The 19,250-nt window shown below is 43.3% G+C and overlaps 1 long non-coding RNA gene across 1 annotated transcript in view; it reads right to left on the reverse strand.

Moving 5' to 3' along the window:
* LOC138249135 (uncharacterized) overlaps positions 1-17,490 on the reverse strand; it is a 57,573-nt gene extending 40,083 nt beyond the window's left edge. Inside the window, exon 1 of the long non-coding RNA XR_011194740.1 lies at positions 16,982-17,490. This is a non-coding gene — a long non-coding RNA (uncharacterized lncRNA). The remainder of the gene's footprint in view (positions 1-16,981) is intronic.
* Between the last annotated feature and the right edge of the window lie 1,760 nt (positions 17,491-19,250).

A 19,250-nucleotide genomic window follows, 5' to 3' on the forward strand; every position in this document is an offset into this window, starting at 1 on the left:
TCATTATCTGAGTTTTTTTTTATGTTTCTTTTTCAAAAATAGATTAGACATTATGCATATAAAAGGGCAGCACTGCGTATTTCAAGTATATCAGCAACTTAACCATATCTTACATGTAGTAGTATTTATCCATCACGCCCACCTGCACATTGATCCTTATTAAAGTTGAGCATGTCCAGTACAACTTATACATTTGGGGCCAGATGTATCAAGGAGGCCTTTTGCAGGTCAGAAATAAAAAAAATTAAGAAATCGCTATTTATGATTCGCAAAATGCAATGTATCACATTTGCGAATCGGTAATAGCGATTTCTTAAAAATCGCAAATGCTATTACCTAATCGCAAATTGCGATACCGACCCCATTCGCACCTATGGGCCTGTAGGCCCATATCTGCAAATTTTTTGCATTTCCAAAATTGCGATTTCTTAACCAGAAATCGCAATTTTGGAAATGCAAACCCCCAGGGTGCTGTGGGCCTAAGGGCCCCTCTGCTGCACCCCAAAATAATTTTTGCAACATGTAAGGTGCACACATGCCAAAAGGGCATGTGTGCTTTACATGTAAATTTTAAAAATGCATTTTAAATGCATTTTTAAAATTTGCACATGGTTACCACCAAGTTCAAGTTGGTGATAAATAGCGATTCCTAAATGCCCAATTCTCATTTAGGAATTGCTTCTTACATGTGCTTAGAAATCGCAAATAAGGAATCCTTATTTGCGATTTCTTATTTAGAGAGTAGCAATTTGCGACTCGCTAAACAGGGTCACAATTTTAAGGAATCGCTATTGTAGCGATTCCTTAAAATTGCGTTCAGAATGTCTTTCATACATTTTGAACTGGCTATTTGCAAAAAGGGCATTCGCACCGCTTGCAAATGCAAAAAGCTTTCATACATCTGGCCCTTGGTGTCCTGCAGCACTAGTTACAATGAGCAGCAAATAGTTACAAATGATCATGCAGAGGCGAGTGCTTGTAAATTCAGGAGGTCTCATCATGTACCCCAAGCGATGAGGCATCTGTTCCAGTTGCGTCTCCCACTTTGCCAGTCACTGTAAGGGTAGTAATCAAATAGCTCCACATAGATTTCCAGATGTCTCAAAGCTGTCTCAAGATGAAGGGGACAGAAGCTCATCAAAGAGTTCAAATTGCTCCTTGCAGGATACAAGCTGTCAGTCCACATTTGGATTTGGAGGATCTTTCCCTACATTCATAAACTTTTGGAACATAATTAATTGTATCTAGATCTGTACTGGCTGTTAGTTGTATTTCTAAGTCTTCAAAATTGAGTTTGCTCCATGGCCAATAAATGTATTTTAGTAAGTTGCTATGGGGTGTGTTGGTTTGTGGTGTTTTATGTTGGAAAGTTATCAAATGGTGGTCTGACCATGTGATTGGCATGATGTTATGAACAGTAAGTAGTTCAGGCTTTGAGAAAATGACATCTAGGATGTGTCCAGTGATATGTGTGGGATTGTGTACAATCTGATGTAGGTACAATTTGACTAGGCAGTGGTGATAGCTTTTGGACAGGGCATATTGGGTTTGCCAAACCAAATGTTTAGGTCCCCAAGAATGCATAGGTTTGAGTATGTTATAAGGTTTGAGACTGTATCTAGAAAAGTGTCTGGGAATGTTGAGTTGTTAGGTGGAGGCCTGCAAAGGAGGAGAAAGTTACAGGAGGAAGTTGGTGTAGGGTTGCATCTGATGAGGAGGGCCTCACAACCTGGCATGGAAATGTTGTCTGTTTTACTGAGATGTATTGCTTGTTTGAATATAATAGCTAGTCCACCTCCTCTCTGCCCGTAAGGATTTGTGTGATGGTTTGATAGCCTGGAGGAACGGCTTCATGCAGCATGGGAACCATGTCATCTCCCAACCATGATTACGTCATGAATAGTAAGTTAGGTTCTGTGTCTGTGAGCAGGTCGTAGATGTGGTGCTTGTTTTTTAGAGTGATTGAGCATTTATGAGCAAGCAGTTTAGAAAATGTGTGTTTGTGGCGTGTTGTTTTGTTTTGGAGAAGGATGAGCAGTATATTTTGAGCTTGTAGCAGGTGTGTTGTTAGCTGTGATAACTGAATGAGGGTCACAATAGTCCTGTTTTTCCTCTTCCAGCAGGCTTAGGAGGCATTTTGTTGGGTCTGTGTGTGCTGGTGGTGGACTTGATGGCTAAGAGAGACATGAAGATTGTACTTTTTTTTTATAGAGTAGGCTTACAGTGTAAGAGACAAGGGGATGCAAAGTTGTTAAGAGTGGCATGTTGTTTATTTTGTTTGCGTCTGTTTAGTGTGGAAGGAGTGTGAAATAGAGGTGGTGGAGGAGCATGTGGATCATAAAGTAAGGCTCTAAATTGTGCAATGGATGAGAGGCAGGTAAACAAAGTAAACAAATGTTGCTGTGTTGGGGTGCTTCTGGTAGATAGTTGGCTAGAGTGAGAATGTAGGAGTAAAGATTGGTCAGGATTTGTATTCTTTGTGTAGTCATGAAGGTGGGAGTAGGTGTGATGAAAAGTATTATGAAAGTTTGTGTTAATTTGATGTGTTGCTGTGTGTGGTCTGTTTTGTTTTTGTGGGATAGTTAGAGGAGATATTGATACGGTAGTTTTCTGTGAAAGATTTGTATGTGAGTTAGTACTGGTGAGTGGTATTAGAATATTACAAGGGGTTTTGATGTGTTTTTGGAGAAGAGTGTATGAGGTGTGTAAGAGGGGATGGATGTGGGTCAGGGGTGTTTGTGTTAGTTTTGATCACTGGAAGAGGTAATATGTGTGGTGCAGTTTAGTGTAAGGATTGTATGGTTGTGTATAGTTGGTGAAGAGAGGGGGAGGGTATTTGTAGATTGTGTGTTGGAAGACTGGGTTTAGGTATTGTAATGATAAAAGGGGGTCTGGAAGGAGCAAATAGAGGATAGTGCTCTTGGTTTATATGAACATGGAGTGTGTACCTGGAAGGCTGAAAGTAATGTACAATGTGGTTTTGTATTGTGTGGGTGATGTCAGGTAGTGTTACTGGGAATGGACAGAGTAGTGTTTGCTGTGAGAATGAAGGTGTTTTACTGTTGTTGGGGCAGTGGATATGTGTATAGGTGTTGTATGTGGGGTTTTGTGTTGGTTGATGTATGAGGTCAGTTTGTGATGCAAGAATTGGATGGCTTTACTGCTAATGTGTTTGCATGTTGATGGATATGTGGGGAGTAAGGTCCTTTTTGGTAAATGAAAAATTGGGCAGCATTACTGGCCCTAGGCCAGACCCGGCCCGAACAGGCCCAAACAGGCAAATGCCCTTGTCCTCTCCGCCCTTAGTCTTGACGCCCGGGCTGAGACTCCCTGAGCCCTAGGCTTAAATAGCCCTATTGGCCAATACAAACCTAGTCCTAGCCCTAACCAATCAGATTTGTAACCCTAAATCCCACAACCAATGGGAGATCCAGCCCTGTTCACCAATCATACCCCTAGTCCTGACAACCAATCATAACACTACCCCTAAAACCACAAACCAATAGGAATCCCAACCCTAGTACCAATCACAACATCAACCCTAAAATCATGAACCAATAGGAATCTCAACCCTAGTCCCCGTCACAATACTAACCCTAAAAGCATGAACCAATAGGAATCTCAAGCCTATTGCCAATCACAACACCAATCCTAAAATCATGAACCAATAGGTAGCCCAACCTCAGTACCAATCACAACACCAACCCAAAATTCATGAACCAATAGGAATCTCAACCCTAGTACCAATCACAACACCAACCCTAAAATCATGAACTAATAGGAATCTCAACCCTGGTACCAATCATGAACCAATAGGAATCCCAACCCTAGTACCAATCACAGCATCAACCCAAATTCCTAAGCCAATAGAAAGACTAATCCCAGCAACAAATAACGACAACATATGCAACAACCAATCGAAACTTATATAAGGGCCAAGTTAACTGAAACCCAAACCCCTGTGGAAGGGAGGAGGGAGCTACTGCCAAGTTAACTGAAACCCAAACCCCTGTGGAAGGGAGGAGGGAGCTACCGTTCTTTTCAGAATCTTCTTGGATACAGACAGGCTGAATCCACATGTCCAAGCTAGCAGAAGTGTACTTTCTAGGTAAGGGAAAGATTGGAAAACACTGAAATAGAGCTTGTCACGCACTCAGATATTTGGCTTTTTCAAGGCAAAAACAGGTGCTGCAGATACTTTCTAAACACAATTTAAATCACAGAAACAGATTAAGCAGTCTTCCAAACACACTCTGGTTAGCCACTGAGGTGAAGGTAGCCTTTTTTCTTACAAAAAAGGGGGCATTGGGGGTTGGCTTTAAACAGTTTTTTGCCACAAACTAGGCGGTAAATTCCAAACAGTCACAGCTAAAGAAAACAGCCGTTTAAAAAGGCCAAGCTGCCCAAAAACACAGGGAGCCTACAGTTAACAGGCACGGGCAACAGTGCAAACACTTTTTAACAAATAACAAGGGGCCAGATGTATCAAGGAGGCCTTTTGCGAGTCAGAAATAGCGATTTTTAAGAAATCGCTATTTATGATTCGCAAAATGCAATGTATCACATTTGCGAATCGGTAATAGCGATTTCTTAAAAATCGCAAATGCTATTACCTAATCGCAAATTGCGATACCGACCCCATTCGCACCTATGGGCCTGTAGGCCCATATCTGCAAATTTTTTGCATTTCCAAAATTGCGATTTCTTAACCAGAAATCGCAATTTTGGAAATGCAAACCCCCAGGGTGCTGTGGGCCTAAGGGCCCCTCTGCTGCACCCTAAAATAATTTTTGCAACATGTAAGGTGCACACATGCCAAAAGGGCATGTGTGCTTTACATGTAAATTTTAAAAATGCATTTTAAATGCATTTTTAAAATTTGCACATGGTTACCACCAAGTTCAAGTTGGTGATAAATAGCGATTCCTAAATGCCCAATTCTCATTTAGGAATTGCTTCTTACATGTGCTTAGAAATCGCAAATAAGGAATCCTTATTTGCGATTTCTTATTTAGAGAGTAGCAATTTGCGACTCGCTAAACAGGGTCACAATTTTAAGGAATCGCTATTGTAGCGATTCCTTAAAATTGCGTTCAGAATGTCTTTCATACATTTTGAACTGGCTATTTGCAAAAAGGGCATTCGCACCGCTTGCAAATGCAAAAAGCTTTCATACATCTGGCCCTTGGTGTCCTGCAGCACTAGTTACAATGAGCAGCAAATAGTTACAAATGATCATGCAGAGGCGAGTGCTTGTAAATTCAGGAGGTCTCATCATGTACCCCAAGCGATGAGGCATCTGTTCCAGTTGCGTCTCCCACTTTGCCAGTCACTGTAAGGGTAGTAATCAAATAGCTCCACATAGATTTCCAGATGTCTCAAAGCTGTCTCAAGATGAAGGGGACAGAAGCTCATCAAAGAGTTCAAATTGCTCCTTGCAGGATACAAGCTGTCAGTCCACATTTGGATTTGGAGGATCTTTCCCTACATTCATAAACTTTTGGAACATAATTAATTGTATCTAGATCTGTACTGGCTGTTAGTTGTATTTCTAAGTCTTCAAAATTGAGTTTGCTCCATGGCCAATAAATGTATTTTAGTAAGTTGCTATGGGGTGTGTTGGTTTGTGGTGTTTTATGTTGGAAAGTTATCAAATGGTGGTCTGACCATGTGATTGGCATGATGTTATGAACAGTAAGTAGTTCAGGCTTTGAGAAAATGACATCTAGGATGTGTCCAGTGATATGTGTGGGATTGTGTACAATCTGATGTAGGTACAATTTGACTAGGCAGTGGTGATAGCTTTTGGACAGGGCATATTGGGTTTGCCAAACCAAATGTTTAGGTCCCCAAGAATGCATAGGTTTGAGTATGTTATAAGGTTTGAGACTGTATCTAGAAAAGTGTCTGGGAATGTTGAGTTGTTAGGTGGAGGCCTGCAAAGGAGGAGAAAGTTACAGGAGGAAGTTGGTGTAGGGTTGCATCTGATGAGGAGGGCCTCACAACCTGGCATGGAAATGTTGTCTGTTTTACTGAGATGTATTGCTTGTTTGAATATAATAGCTAGTCCACCTCCTCTCTGCCCGTAAGGATTTGTGTGATGGTTTGATAGCCTGGAGGAACGGCTTCATGCAGCATGGGAACCATGTCATCTCCCAACCATGATTACGTCATGAATAGTAAGTTAGGTTCTGTGTCTGTGAGCAGGTCGTAGATGTGGTGCTTGTTTTTTAGAGTGATTGAGCATTTATGAGCAAGCAGTTTAGAAAATGTGTGTTTGTGGCGTGTTGTTTTGTTTTGGAGAAGGATGAGCAGTATATTTTGAGCTTGTAGCAGGTGTGTTGTTAGCTGTGATAACTGAATGAGGGTCACAATAGTCCTGTTTTTCCTCTTCCAGCAGGCTTAGGAGGCATTTTGTTGGGTCTGTGTGTGCTGGTGGTGGACTTGATGGCTAAGAGAGACATGAAGATTGTACTTTTTTTTTATAGAGTAGGCTTACAGTGTAAGAGACAAGGGGATGCAAAGTTGTTAAGAGTGGCATGTTGTTTATTTTGTTTGCGTCTGTTTAGTGTGGAAGGAGTGTGAAATAGAGGTGGTGGAGGAGCATGTGGATCATAAAGTAAGGCTCTAAATTGTGCAATGGATGAGAGGCAGGTAAACAAAGTAAACAAATGTTGCTGTGTTGGGGTGCTTCTGGTAGATAGTTGGCTAGAGTGAGAATGTAGGAGTAAAGATTGGTCAGGATTTGTATTCTTTGTGTAGTCATGAAGGTGGGAGTAGGTGTGATGAAAAGTATTATGAAAGTTTGTGTTAATTTGATGTGTTGCTGTGTGTGGTCTGTTTTGTTTTTGTGGGATAGTTAGAGGAGATATTGATACGGTAGTTTTCTGTGAAAGATTTGTATGTGAGTTAGTACTGGTGAGTGGTATTAGAATATTACAAGGGGTTTTGATGTGTTTTTGGAGAAGAGTGTATGAGGTGTGTAAGAGGGGATGGATGTGGGTCAGGGGTGTTTGTGTTAGTTTTGATCACTGGAAGAGGTAATATGTGTGGTGCAGTTTAGTGTAAGGATTGTATGGTTGTGTATAGTTGGTGAAGAGAGGGGGAGGGTATTTGTAGATTGTGTGTTGGAAGACTGGGTTTAGGTATTGTAATGATAAAAGGGGGTCTGGAAGGAGCAAATAGAGGATAGTGCTCTTGGTTTATATGAACATGGAGTGTGTACCTGGAAGGCTGAAAGTAATGTACAATGTGGTTTTGTATTGTGTGGGTGATGTCAGGTAGTGTTACTGGGAATGGACAGAGTAGTGTTTGCTGTGAGAATGAAGGTGTTTTACTGTTGTTGGGGCAGTGGATATGTGTATAGGTGTTGTATGTGGGGTTTTGTGTTGGTTGATGTATGAGGTCAGTTTGTGATGCAAGAATTGGATGGCTTTACTGCTAATGTGTTTGCATGTTGATGGATATGTGGGGAGTAAGGTCCTTTTTGGTAAATGAAAAATTGGGCAGCATTACTGGCCCTAGGCCAGACCCGGCCCGAACAGGCCCAAACAGGCAAATGCCCTTGTCCTCTCCGCCCTTAGTCTTGACGCCCGGGCTGAGACTCCCTGAGCCCTAGGCTTAAATAGCCCTATTGGCCAATACAAACCTAGTCCTAGCCCTAACCAATCAGATTTGTAACCCTAAATCCCACAACCAATGGGAGATCCAGCCCTGTTCACCAATCATACCCCTAGTCCTGACAACCAATCATAACACTACCCCTAAAACCACAAACCAATAGGAATCCCAACCCTAGTACCAATCACAACATCAACCCTAAAATCATGAACCAATAGGAATCTCAACCCTAGTCCCCGTCACAATACTAACCCTAAAAGCATGAACCAATAGGAATCTCAAGCCTATTGCCAATCACAACACCAATCCTAAAATCATGAACCAATAGGTAGCCCAACCTCAGTACCAATCACAACACCAACCCAAAATTCATGAACCAATAGGAATCTCAACCCTAGTACCAATCACAACACCAACCCTAAAATCATGAACTAATAGGAATCTCAACCCTGGTACCAATCATGAACCAATAGGAATCCCAACCCTAGTACCAATCACAGCATCAACCCAAATTCCTAAGCCAATAGAAAGACTAATCCCAGCAACAAATAACGACAACATATGCAACAACCAATCGAAACTTATATAAGGGCCAAGTTAACTGAAACCCAAACCCCTGTGGAAGGGAGGAGGGAGCTACTGCCAAGTTAACTGAAACCCAAACCCCTGTGGAAGGGAGGAGGGAGCTACCGTTCTTTTCAGAATCTTCTTGGATACAGACAGGCTGAATCCACATGTCCAAGCTAGCAGAAGTGTACTTTCTAGGTAAGGGAAAGATTGGAAAACACTGAAATAGAGCTTGTCACGCACTCAGATATTTGGCTTTTTCAAGGCAAAAACAGGTGCTGCAGATACTTTCTAAACACAATTTAAATCACAGAAACAGATTAAGCAGTCTTCCAAACACACTCTGGTTAGCCACTGAGGTGAAGGTAGCCTTTTTTCTTACAAAAAAGGGGGCATTGGGGGTTGGCTTTAAACAGTTTTTTGCCACAAACTAGGCGGTAAATTCCAAACAGTCACAGCTAAAGAAAACAGCCGTTTAAAAAGGCCAAGCTGCCCAAAAACACAGGGAGCCTACAGTTAACAGGCACGGGCAACAGTGCAAACACTTTTTAACAAATAACAAGGGGCCAGATGTATCAAGGAGGCCTTTTGCGAGTCAGAAATAGCGATTTTTAAGAAATCGCTATTTCTGATTCGCAAAATGCAATGTATCACATTTGCCAATCGGTAATAGCGATTTCTTGAAAATCGCAAATGCTATTACCGAATCGCAAATTGCGATACCGGCCTCATTCGCAGCCCATATCTGCAAATTTTTTGCATTTCCAAAATTGCGATTTCTTAAACAGAAATCGCAATTTTGGAAATTCAAAACCAGGATGCTTGGGGCCTAAGGCCCCCTCTGTTGCACCCCAAAATATTTTTTTGCAACATGTAAGGTGCACACATGCCAAAAGGGCATCTGTGCTTTACATGCAAATTAAAAAAATGCTTTTTTCAACTTGGTGGTAAATAGCGATTCCTAAATGCCCAATTCGCATTTAGGAATTGCTTCTTACATGTGCTTAGAAATCGCAAATAAGGAATCCCTATTTGCGACTTCTTATTTAGAGATCACCGCACCCACGCACATCGCAGGACACACACTGGACCCCATCTTCACCTCAAGCAACCGGATTAACATCAAGACCATCTCCACCCAAGACTGGACTATCCACTGCTGCCTACTTCACCATCACTGCACCCAGTAGCGGCATCTGCAGCCCCAGGATCCCCCACAACAAAAGGAACAAAAAAACAACTAGCAACTCACCACTACTCTCCCAAATCCCTCCCACTTTCCTCCAACGACACCAACACTGCAGCACGCAATCTCAACGCATGGATCACCGAATGCGCCAACACTCTAGCCCCCCTCTGTCTGACATCGGCCAAGTGCATACCAAAAAAAGCCAGCTGGTTCACCACTAAAATCTAAGAATACAAACACACCCGCAGGCGCCTAGATTAAAAATGGAGGAATAGCCAAACCAGTGAAGACCTCGCCTCCTTCAGAGACGCAACCGCCATCCACCACCGACGCATCAAGAACACAACATGAAGGAACTTTTCTCAGTCATCAACAAGCTCACAAATCCCCCCTCCGAAGCAACCAGCATCCCCGTCTAGAGAACTCGGCGACAAACTTGCCACCTTCTTCCACCACAAGATATAAGACATCTACAGCAGCTTCCTCCCAGAAAACCAACCCAGCACCAGAACCTACGACCGACCACCCCCCAGAACCCACCCAGACCATCCACAGCTGGTCCACACTCACCACAGACGAAACAGAAAGCATCATGAACAGCACCCACTCCGGAGCTCCCACGGACCCTTTCCTGCACCCCAGCTACGTCAGAGCTAGTAGATCCATCGCCCCGAGCTCCGAACACAATAAACAGTTCCATTAGCACTGGCACCTTTCCCAAGGACTGGAAACACACCAAAGTACACCCCCTCCTTAAGAAACCCTCGGCCGACCCATCAGAACCAAAGAACTTCCAGCCCATCTTGAGGCTACCTTACCTGGCCAAAGTACTGGAGAAAGCCATCAACACACAACTATGAAAGTCATCGAGGTCAACAACTCTCTTGACAGCTCCCAGTCAGGGTTCCAAAGCAACCACAGCACAGAGACAGCCACCGACGACATCTGATCACTTCTAGACCACGGCCATACAGCACCACTCATACTCCTCAACCTCTTAGCAGCCTTTAACATGGCCCCCCCAGCACACTGTGCACCAGACTCCACAATGTAGGAATCTGTGGAACAGCCCTGAAATGGATCCACTCCTTCCACTCCGGAAGGACTCAGAGGGTCAGGCTCCCTCCCTACACATCTAAACCCACATGCGCCAGCTGTGTCGTTCCCCAAAGATTCTCTATGAGTCCAACTCTTTTCAACATATACATGACCCCACTTACAGCCATCATAAGAAGCCACGGAATGAACATTGTGTCATACGGAGATGACACACAACTCATTATTTCCCTCACCGAAGACCCGGACACAGCCAAAAAGAATTTCCATTATTGAATCTGGATGAGAGAAAGCTGCCTCGAGCTCAACTCTGACAAGACAGAGCTCATCATCTTTGGAAGGTCCATCTCAGCATGGAACGATTCCTGGTGGCCTACATCTCTCAGCACCCGCCTTCACTGACTGCGCATATCAGCAACCTAGGCATGATCCCTGACTCCTCCATATCTATGACCCAACAGGTAAACTCAGTCACCTCCTCCTGCTGGCACACCCTCCACCAACTCCAGAATTTTTTTTAATGGATCCAAGCAGACTGCCCAGGACAGTCACCCACGCCATAGTCACAAGCAAGCTTTACTATGGAAACGCTCTCTACGCCGGCACCACAATGAGAAACATCAAAAAGCTGCAACTCATCCAGAACGATGATGCCGGACTTGTCCTTAACCTCCCATGCCAAGAACATATCTATTAGCACCTGAGGACCCTCCACTGGCTCCCGATAGAAAAACCAATCACCTTCAAGTTACTCACCCACACGTACAAAGCCATACACAACGGCGGACTGGCATACCTGAACCACTGCGTCTCTTTGCGCACCCCCCTCAGATCCCTCCTCTCCGCTGAACTGGCTCTGACCACTATCCCTCACATTCTAAAAACCAACGTCGGAGGACGATCCTTCATCTACATTGCAGCAAAGATCTGGAACAACCTGTCCCTGGACCTCAGACAAAGCCCGTCGCTCACCATCTTCAGAAAGAACCTCAAGACGTGGCTCTTCGGATGGGGCTCCACCATTCCCTCCCCCCCAGCACCATAAGACCCTTACAGGTGAGTAGCCGTGCTTTACAAAAACTGATTGATTGATTGATGGTCCTCCTCTTGTCCTGCCAACTGTATCCAATCTAAGGTTTGAAATCTCTGGACGGTTCTCTTCCACTAAATCAGGGCCTGAGGCACAAAGACCCAAACTGGATAGGGAGCAGAAAGAAATTCTGCAGATTCAACTTTATGTGTTATCGTTGACCTTCCATTGATTAAGATCACTTTGTGTGTGGCCCCTGACCGCACGCCTTTCTAAGGTATCAAATATGTTTTTATACTATTAAGACAGTTCTAGAGAACCCTAGTGCACAAATAAGAAGCCTTAAAATCACAGGTATTACACATGCAGAATTCCGAGTCATACTTATCGGTAAAGCCAAGTGGTGCACATAAAACAGGCTTACCCTCCCAAAGTAGCTTCAGTAGTTATTCTCTGGCACACACAGTGAATGGGGACAATTCTGGGCCAGCAAAACCAAGGTTCTGGAGAAGTGTGAGGCTTAACAAAGTCTCTATGTTGGTAATAGTGTTAACCGTCCAGGGACTCTGAATAAGGGCACCCAGTGATTTTCCAGGACATTTCCCCTCTCCGTATATGCATGCATAAGTGTATTTACCCCTGAATTTGCATTCCCTTTTATCTACTTCAGAATATTCAGTGATTTTGTCACTGATTTGGGCCTGACCTACTCGGGATTAACAGGCTTCAGAGTTTTCTTCAACATATGCAATTCTAGTTCCAGTTGCATCAAGTGAGCATGGTGGGATTTCAATACTCCATTGTGCTTTACAATACACTTGCCTCTAATTGTTGCCCTAAAGGCCCCACCACACCACGCTCATACTATCTACTGACCCCCAGGGTCAATTTAAAGTATTCTAGGATGTCATCCTATAGTTCTTCACAAAACTGTCTATCTAAGAGAGTCTCATTACTCAACTGCCAACACTCTCCCGCAGCCAATATCTCCTGACCCGCAGCCTCAACAACACTGGGAAGTGATGCGAGAGAGTGCGGGCTACATGCTGCACATCTGAGGTCCACAGCCCCACATCTTTCATAATAAGCCAGTTATCTATCCTTGACTATGAACCATGGACTGCTAAGTGGAATGTGTCCTCTCTCAGCACTGGGTGGCGATGCCTCAAAATGTCTAACGTCTTATGTTTGCACAGTATATACCAAATGTGTTGTGCAGGTGCCATCTTTCCCCCAGGGATAACACAAGACCTTTGTAAATGTTCATGTAAAAAGCTGTTAAAATCTCTAATCCATTTTAGAGAACCACGACTTGTGAAGAGCACTGTTCCCCAGAGCCCATCATAAAATGTGGGATTATCCACTTTGGGGCCATAGCATGTCTGTCCCAAAGAACTACTTACCAGTCCTGATCATCTCTGTATGAATCTGTGATATGGAAAGGTGTGCCCGTCTTGATCAGAATGGTCACACCGCCAGTTTAGGATGAATTAGAGGAGGCTACATAGTGAGATGCTCACCTCTCTGCAAGGCAGAATATGTGTGCGAAATGAAGTGCATCTCCTGAAGCATGATGCCTACCTAAGAGAGCTATTACCTTACAATTTTACAGGAGTTTCCTAGATAGGACACAGTTTTTAGGACAGCTTTATCAGCTGTGTGTGTGTGTGTGTGGGTGTGTGTGTGTTGGTGTCAACCAATCTAAATGAACCTGCTTCCCTCTTTTACCTCCCACAATAATGATCCAATCCCATCAGGACTGCATGCCATTTTCCTTATCTCCTGTGACTGAGGCTGGGATAGCAGTGTCTGTCATGCTAGTGCTCAGGGTCGCTGTTCGTGGTGTTCTATGAGTATCAAATAGAGCTTGGCCTAACAATTGTCTGCTTTGTCCCTTAAATGTTTGAGGAGAGACATAATTTATGTAGAATGGGCGCCTGGACCCCAGCAGATGCTGTTGAGCTCTGCCATAAGAAGGTTAAGAAGATGTAGCTTTAGGGGGTCCTAATGCATTCAACCCATGCCTTCCTCTCATCGCAGGACCTTGTACAGGAGCTGCTTCAGCTGGCCAGAGGTTCAGAATGAAAATAGGGAGCTTTAGGGGCAGAGCAGCTCACAGAAAAGGGAAAAAGGTGCCTCCAGCAGATGGTAGAATAAAAGGGGATCCAAGTAGACTTAGGCTGAGCATGTTCCTCTGCCTAGATGATAGTGCGCCATGTAAGTCCATCGGGTCACATACATCAGAGGCAGCCCAGGGGTCTCAGGAGGTTTTCTCCAGTCAATTAGTCCCAGCATGTTCGCTCCACCCCTGAGAGCCCTGAGCCGGCACCAGACCCAAGAGGCCCATGCAGGGGCATAACAAAACTGATGGGGGGCACCCTGTAAGCAACACGGAGCGGGACCCTCCGGACACACTCAGGCCAGGTGCTGTGCTGAGAGGGCCCTCTGGAGCATGGGCTCCTTGCACTGCAGGGCCTTTGTTACGCCACTGGGCCCATGTGCTGCAGCTGCCATTTTTTGGACTGCAACACCTTCACCCTACAGAGTGAAAGAGCTCCAGCAGCATCACACCGGCAGGGCCTCACCCAATAAATTCTGTAGAGCCAAGGTCTTGCAGGTAAGGTTCAATGGCTCCCCAGCTTGGCAGGGTTGCCTCTCACCAAGCTTCAGTGACACCACCAGGGACTTCCCAGCTCCTTCAGCACCACTCCACACATCTTAGCCACATTTGAGTAAAAGTGTTTGTGGCGGGCATAGATCTTGGGCACAAAGTGTTTGGAAGGTATTACAGGCCTCAGTACAACCTGGTTTGTCGCGCATTGAGGTAACTAAGAGATAAGACAAAACAAAAAGCAGTTGATTTGACACTGCTTTTCTAATATAAACTTATTAATAGGCAGTGAAAAGTTGAAATAGTAGGACATAACTAGACAGTTGAAGAGAACATCAGTGTCCAGTACAGCCTCTTTTTAAGGGATATTTAAATTGACAAAGACTACTTCTTCACTCAGTATTCTGCCCTCAAGTAACAGATTCAGGATGTTCTGTGTACTGAGAGGGAGCTAAGATGGACAGACCTGTAGGATTCATGCCACAACAGAATGTAAAAGAATATTTCAGCGTAATGCTGCCACAAGAAGGAGTAGCAAAAGAAGGGGTAAAACGCTTAAAATTAAACACAAGAAATTATGAGCATATACATTGAGAAATAGACCAGGGGAAGCAATTAATCATAGGCATACTTGAGTGGGTTAACAATATCGCCACATCTGGGGAAACATCTGTTAGATACCAATATTTCACCCTGCCCACTCTTTTCTCTCCATCTCTTAGGCCATGTTTAGTTATTACAAATTGGGGCCAGGGGCAGATGGTGCATTTACCCAGAGAGAAGAGGGACCTCAGCGTGGTCTCAGACAACTATCATTTCTTTAATGGGCTGTCCCAACTTCCCAAGAAATTAGTTTTACATTACCTCTCCAGACCTTGCTCTGCATTGACAATTTTCTGGCTGGGGGAAAACTGTCACAGAGAGCTAGAGAGGCCACAACTAAGAACAGAGGCTGTAGGGGGAGTGTTGGCCAAGCATTTGAAATCTGGACACAGATCTCATTACGAGAAAGGCATTTAATAAGAAAGAAAAGGAGGAAAAGGAAAAGTGAAGTAGGACAATGTGATACTGTTGGTAGAGGAGGAAAACGAGAAGGAAGGCAGTGGAGGTAAAAAAAAGTTAGCACAGAAGAAAAGTGTAAGGCGACAGTGCTAGCACAGGTGTTTTAATAAACATTTATTGATGAGAGTTTATGTACTATGAGTAACAAATTTGTATAGAAAATGTAATAACAAAGAAAAATAATGCACACATTTGAAAATGTGATCACGATGAGTGGCCGGCAATGTTCACGAAGTATATTTAATAATAGTTTATTAATATGAAATATTGAGCCTATGTTAGATTAATGTAGTTATATGTCATATTAAGGTTTATACATTATGGGCCTGATTACAACTTTGGAGGACGGTGTTAAACCGTCCCAAAAGTGGTGCATATACCACCTACCGTATTACGGGTCCATTATATCCTATGGAACTCGTAATACGGTAGGTGGTATATCCGCCACTTTTGGGACGGTTTAACACCGTCCTCCAAAGTTGTAATCAGGCCCTATGTATTAGCTTTATTAATTGTAGGCCTTAACTTAGCGGATGTCTTGGCCTAGTTGCCCGGCCTCATATCAAGCTGTATTTCTTAACGTTTAATAAATGGCTGTTTAGGGAATTAAACTGTGATTTTCCATTGTACTGTTTAAATGTGCGTGTAGCTAAACGTGATTGCTAGGAGATGCTGTTCTTGCTAAAATGTAACATTATAACGTTCTAAGGAGGAGAACAATGGAGACACTGACTGGAGTATAAGCTGCAACAATATTGTTACCTGATGAACCGGATAATGAGGACATTATAGAAGAAGCCAATCAGCAACATGTGAATGGAGTAGTGGTGGAATTAATTGATTTGAAGTTTAAGGTTTTATTGGACAAAGTGTGAACATGCGATCCCTTGACCAATAGGGGCTTGGGAAATAGTTTTAAGGAAATTAACTTAACAGGACTGCACCAAGAGAAGACAAGTTTTCTTTATACTTCTTGAGGGTTTACCGCTATTCCTTCGAGTTGCTTAAAGACTTTGCCTTTTCTGAACTTGGATGCTGAATCCTGATGCCTTGCTGACTGAACTGATGTCCTATTGACGAAGACTATCTTAGCTTGCCGTTCCAATTGAGAAGAGGTATTCTTGTACACGTGTTTATTATTCCGCTTTTCTTTTTCTTTCTAGGTACCAACCACACTGTTTGATAGAGCCATAGTTAGGTGTTTTCCAAATTTGTGTTTACTAAATTGTTTTGTATGAAGCCCAACATGCCTATGCTAATCTGGTGTTAGTTAAGGATTCTCACTAATGAAAGTCTGCAATAGGGAATAACGTTAATGTATTTCTTTGCTGAATCTAAATATATGTGATATCATTTGTGCAATTGTTCTTATTATTAATTTGCACTGTAGCCTTAGAATGTGTAGTCATTCAGGCTTTGATTAGATTACATTTTTTTCAGCACTTTGAACAGCCAGTGTTGTTTCTGTATGTTTACCATATGATTTTGAGATGAACTTGTGTGACTTTAGCATTGTTAATATAGGGAAATAGGTATTCTAACTTTTACTAAAAGGTGTGGTTATTCATGACTGAGAAGGCATGGTGTGTAGCAATTACTGACTCCATTGATTATTAATGTCATTGATTATCATTGATAATTGATGTTATTGATTAATAATTGATTATTGATCTGCATGTACTGGAGTTATGGTGGGAACATCTTAATCGCGAGTCAAAATGTTCATCAACCTATTTGTGTCCCCTTATAAGTTTACTGTTACGTGGGTCGGTGACAGAAGGACTCAGAGACTCAGGTAAGTGGTAGGGTGTTTATTTATAAGTTATTATTATTATGGTGACAGTACCTTGGTGTTATCTCAGGTCAGTTTCTCCCCTTTTCCCTTTCTTCAGCTTCCTGCTTGACTGGCGAAGATCCTGGTCTGTGTCTCCCCGCGTACCGGAAAAGAAGGAAAGGGAAGGTAAGTTGGGTGGTTGTACTCTATAGGATTTGTTTAGAATAATAAAGGGGACAAAAGAGAGAGAGAGAGAGAGAGAGAGAGAGAGAGAGAGAGAGAGAGAGAGAGAGAGAGAGAGAGAGAGAGAGAGAGAGAGAGAGAGAGAGAGAGAGAGAGAGAGAGAGAGAGAGAGAGAGAGAGAGAGAGAGAGAGAGAGAGAGAGAGAGAGAGAGAGAGAGAGAGAGACCGGGTGCATATGTGGGAAGCAAGGAACAGTGGAATGTGAGATGATCACCCTCCGTGAAGAATCGGATTTTATTCTAGCGTCAGCTCTGTTGTTATTCTTCTCAAAATTGTTGATCTCTTTTTACTTCAGTGTTCTCTCGTATCTTGCCTTTCCACCCGCTCCCCTTTTCCTCCCTCTCAATTCCCCACCCCCTCCCTCTCTTTCCTCTACCCCCTTCCCCTCCTGTGTCCCGTTTTAGGTGAAGAATTGTTTATCCCTCAGAAGGGACCGTACCTTAGAGAGCCACGCCCCTCCTGGGACGTGGCGGCGTTTTGGCGTTTCTATGCTTGCTTCCTGGCTTCTCCGGTCTTCCGTGGCGCTGACGCGGTCCGGATCCTCTGGTCTCCTTTTGGGTAGCTCCGGTGTGTTCTCTCCTTCGTCTCGCTCCGGACGGCGTTCACCATCGGCCTCCTCCTCGTGTGGTCCGTCCTCTCTTTTTCCCTGTTTCAGAACCCGGAAATCCGATTTGCGTTGCTGATGCCGCCTCCCCGGTCGTCGAGGCAACCAGAGACGCTGTTCGCGCGGCTGCGCGAATAGCTCTCTTCCGACATGGGGGCCACGCCGGCATCTATCTGGCTACATTTACTTATTAAGGTCAGACATGCTAACAACAGATACAAAAATAAAGAGGTCAGGAGAAGGCAAGTGATAGAGAAAGGAGGAAGAAGACCTGAAAGTGGGAGAGAAAAAACAGAGGCACCTGATAGGGATGGGATATCAAGGAGGAACTGAAATGGAAGAGGACAGAAAGAGAGAATAATTTGACAAGGTAAGGAGGAAATATTGAGAAACAAGATGAGAAAGAAAAGAGGAAAATATGAGAGGAACCAAGAAAAAAGGAAAGGTAGAAAAGGGAGAGTGCTGAATAAAGAATGGAGAAAATAGAGGAAAAATATGAATAAGAGGATGGGAAGGGAAAGGAGGATAAATGGATTAGAACAAGCAAGAGAGAAAAGAGATTTGATGGTGGAGAGAGAAATGGACAACAACACCGGGGAATGTAGAATGAAGGAGAAAAGAAAAAACTATGAAGAAGAAGATAATTTAAAGAAAGTAGTGGATGGAGAGGGAATGAAAATAGCAAGAAAGGGCAGAAATAAGGTAAACAATACAGAAGGGGCAGAAGAACAGAAGAGCAGAAGTGAAAGGTGGAAGCATAAAAGGTGATAGGAGGAAAAGAAAATGGCAATAAGAGCATAGATTGAAAGAACAAAGGTATGAAATAAGCAAGGAGACAACATAGGAAGGGCAGAAATAATGAAAAGAAGAGATGGTAATTGCCAGAGGAAAAGGGGAGAAGGAAGATTTAAGTGTAGAAAGAGAAAAGAAAGGCAGCAATGGAAGAGACAATTACTGGGTTGGAGAAAAAAAGAAAATGAGCTATGGAGGTGAGCAGACGGGCTAATGAAAAATAGGGGAAAGGAGAAAAAGTGTAGGAAGCAGAAAAAGCCTGCGTAAATAAGGAAAATTACCAAAAAGGAGCAAAGAGATGAGAGAGTGATAGTGAATAGTGAAGCCAGAAAATCAACGTGAAAAATGGCAGAAGACTGAAGGGGAGACCAATTGAAGGGATATTAAGGGAAAGAACGTGAAAGATGTAGATACAAGAGAGAAGAATGAGGATGTGGTGGGTGAGAGAGAAAAAGAGGAAGAAAATGGAGAGAGGGAAAATGGGAGTAGGGAGATGAGAAGCAAAAAGGGTGGAGGAGACACAAAGTTTAAAGAATGAGAGGTGAGAAAGAAATATTGGAAGTGGATAGTAATGAAAGAAAATGAATGGGAGAAAAAAGATGAAGAGGGAGGGATGGGTATAAGGAAGATAGAACAAAAACAGCACGAGAATTCCTGAGACCCATAACCAGGGGAGCAGCTATCATTAAAAGAGCAGATGGA

This window comes from Pleurodeles waltl, chromosome 8 (genome assembly GCF_031143425.1).
Source record: "Pleurodeles waltl isolate 20211129_DDA chromosome 8, aPleWal1.hap1.20221129, whole genome shotgun sequence".
Classification (NCBI taxonomy): domain Eukaryota; kingdom Metazoa; phylum Chordata; class Amphibia; order Caudata; family Salamandridae; genus Pleurodeles; species Pleurodeles waltl.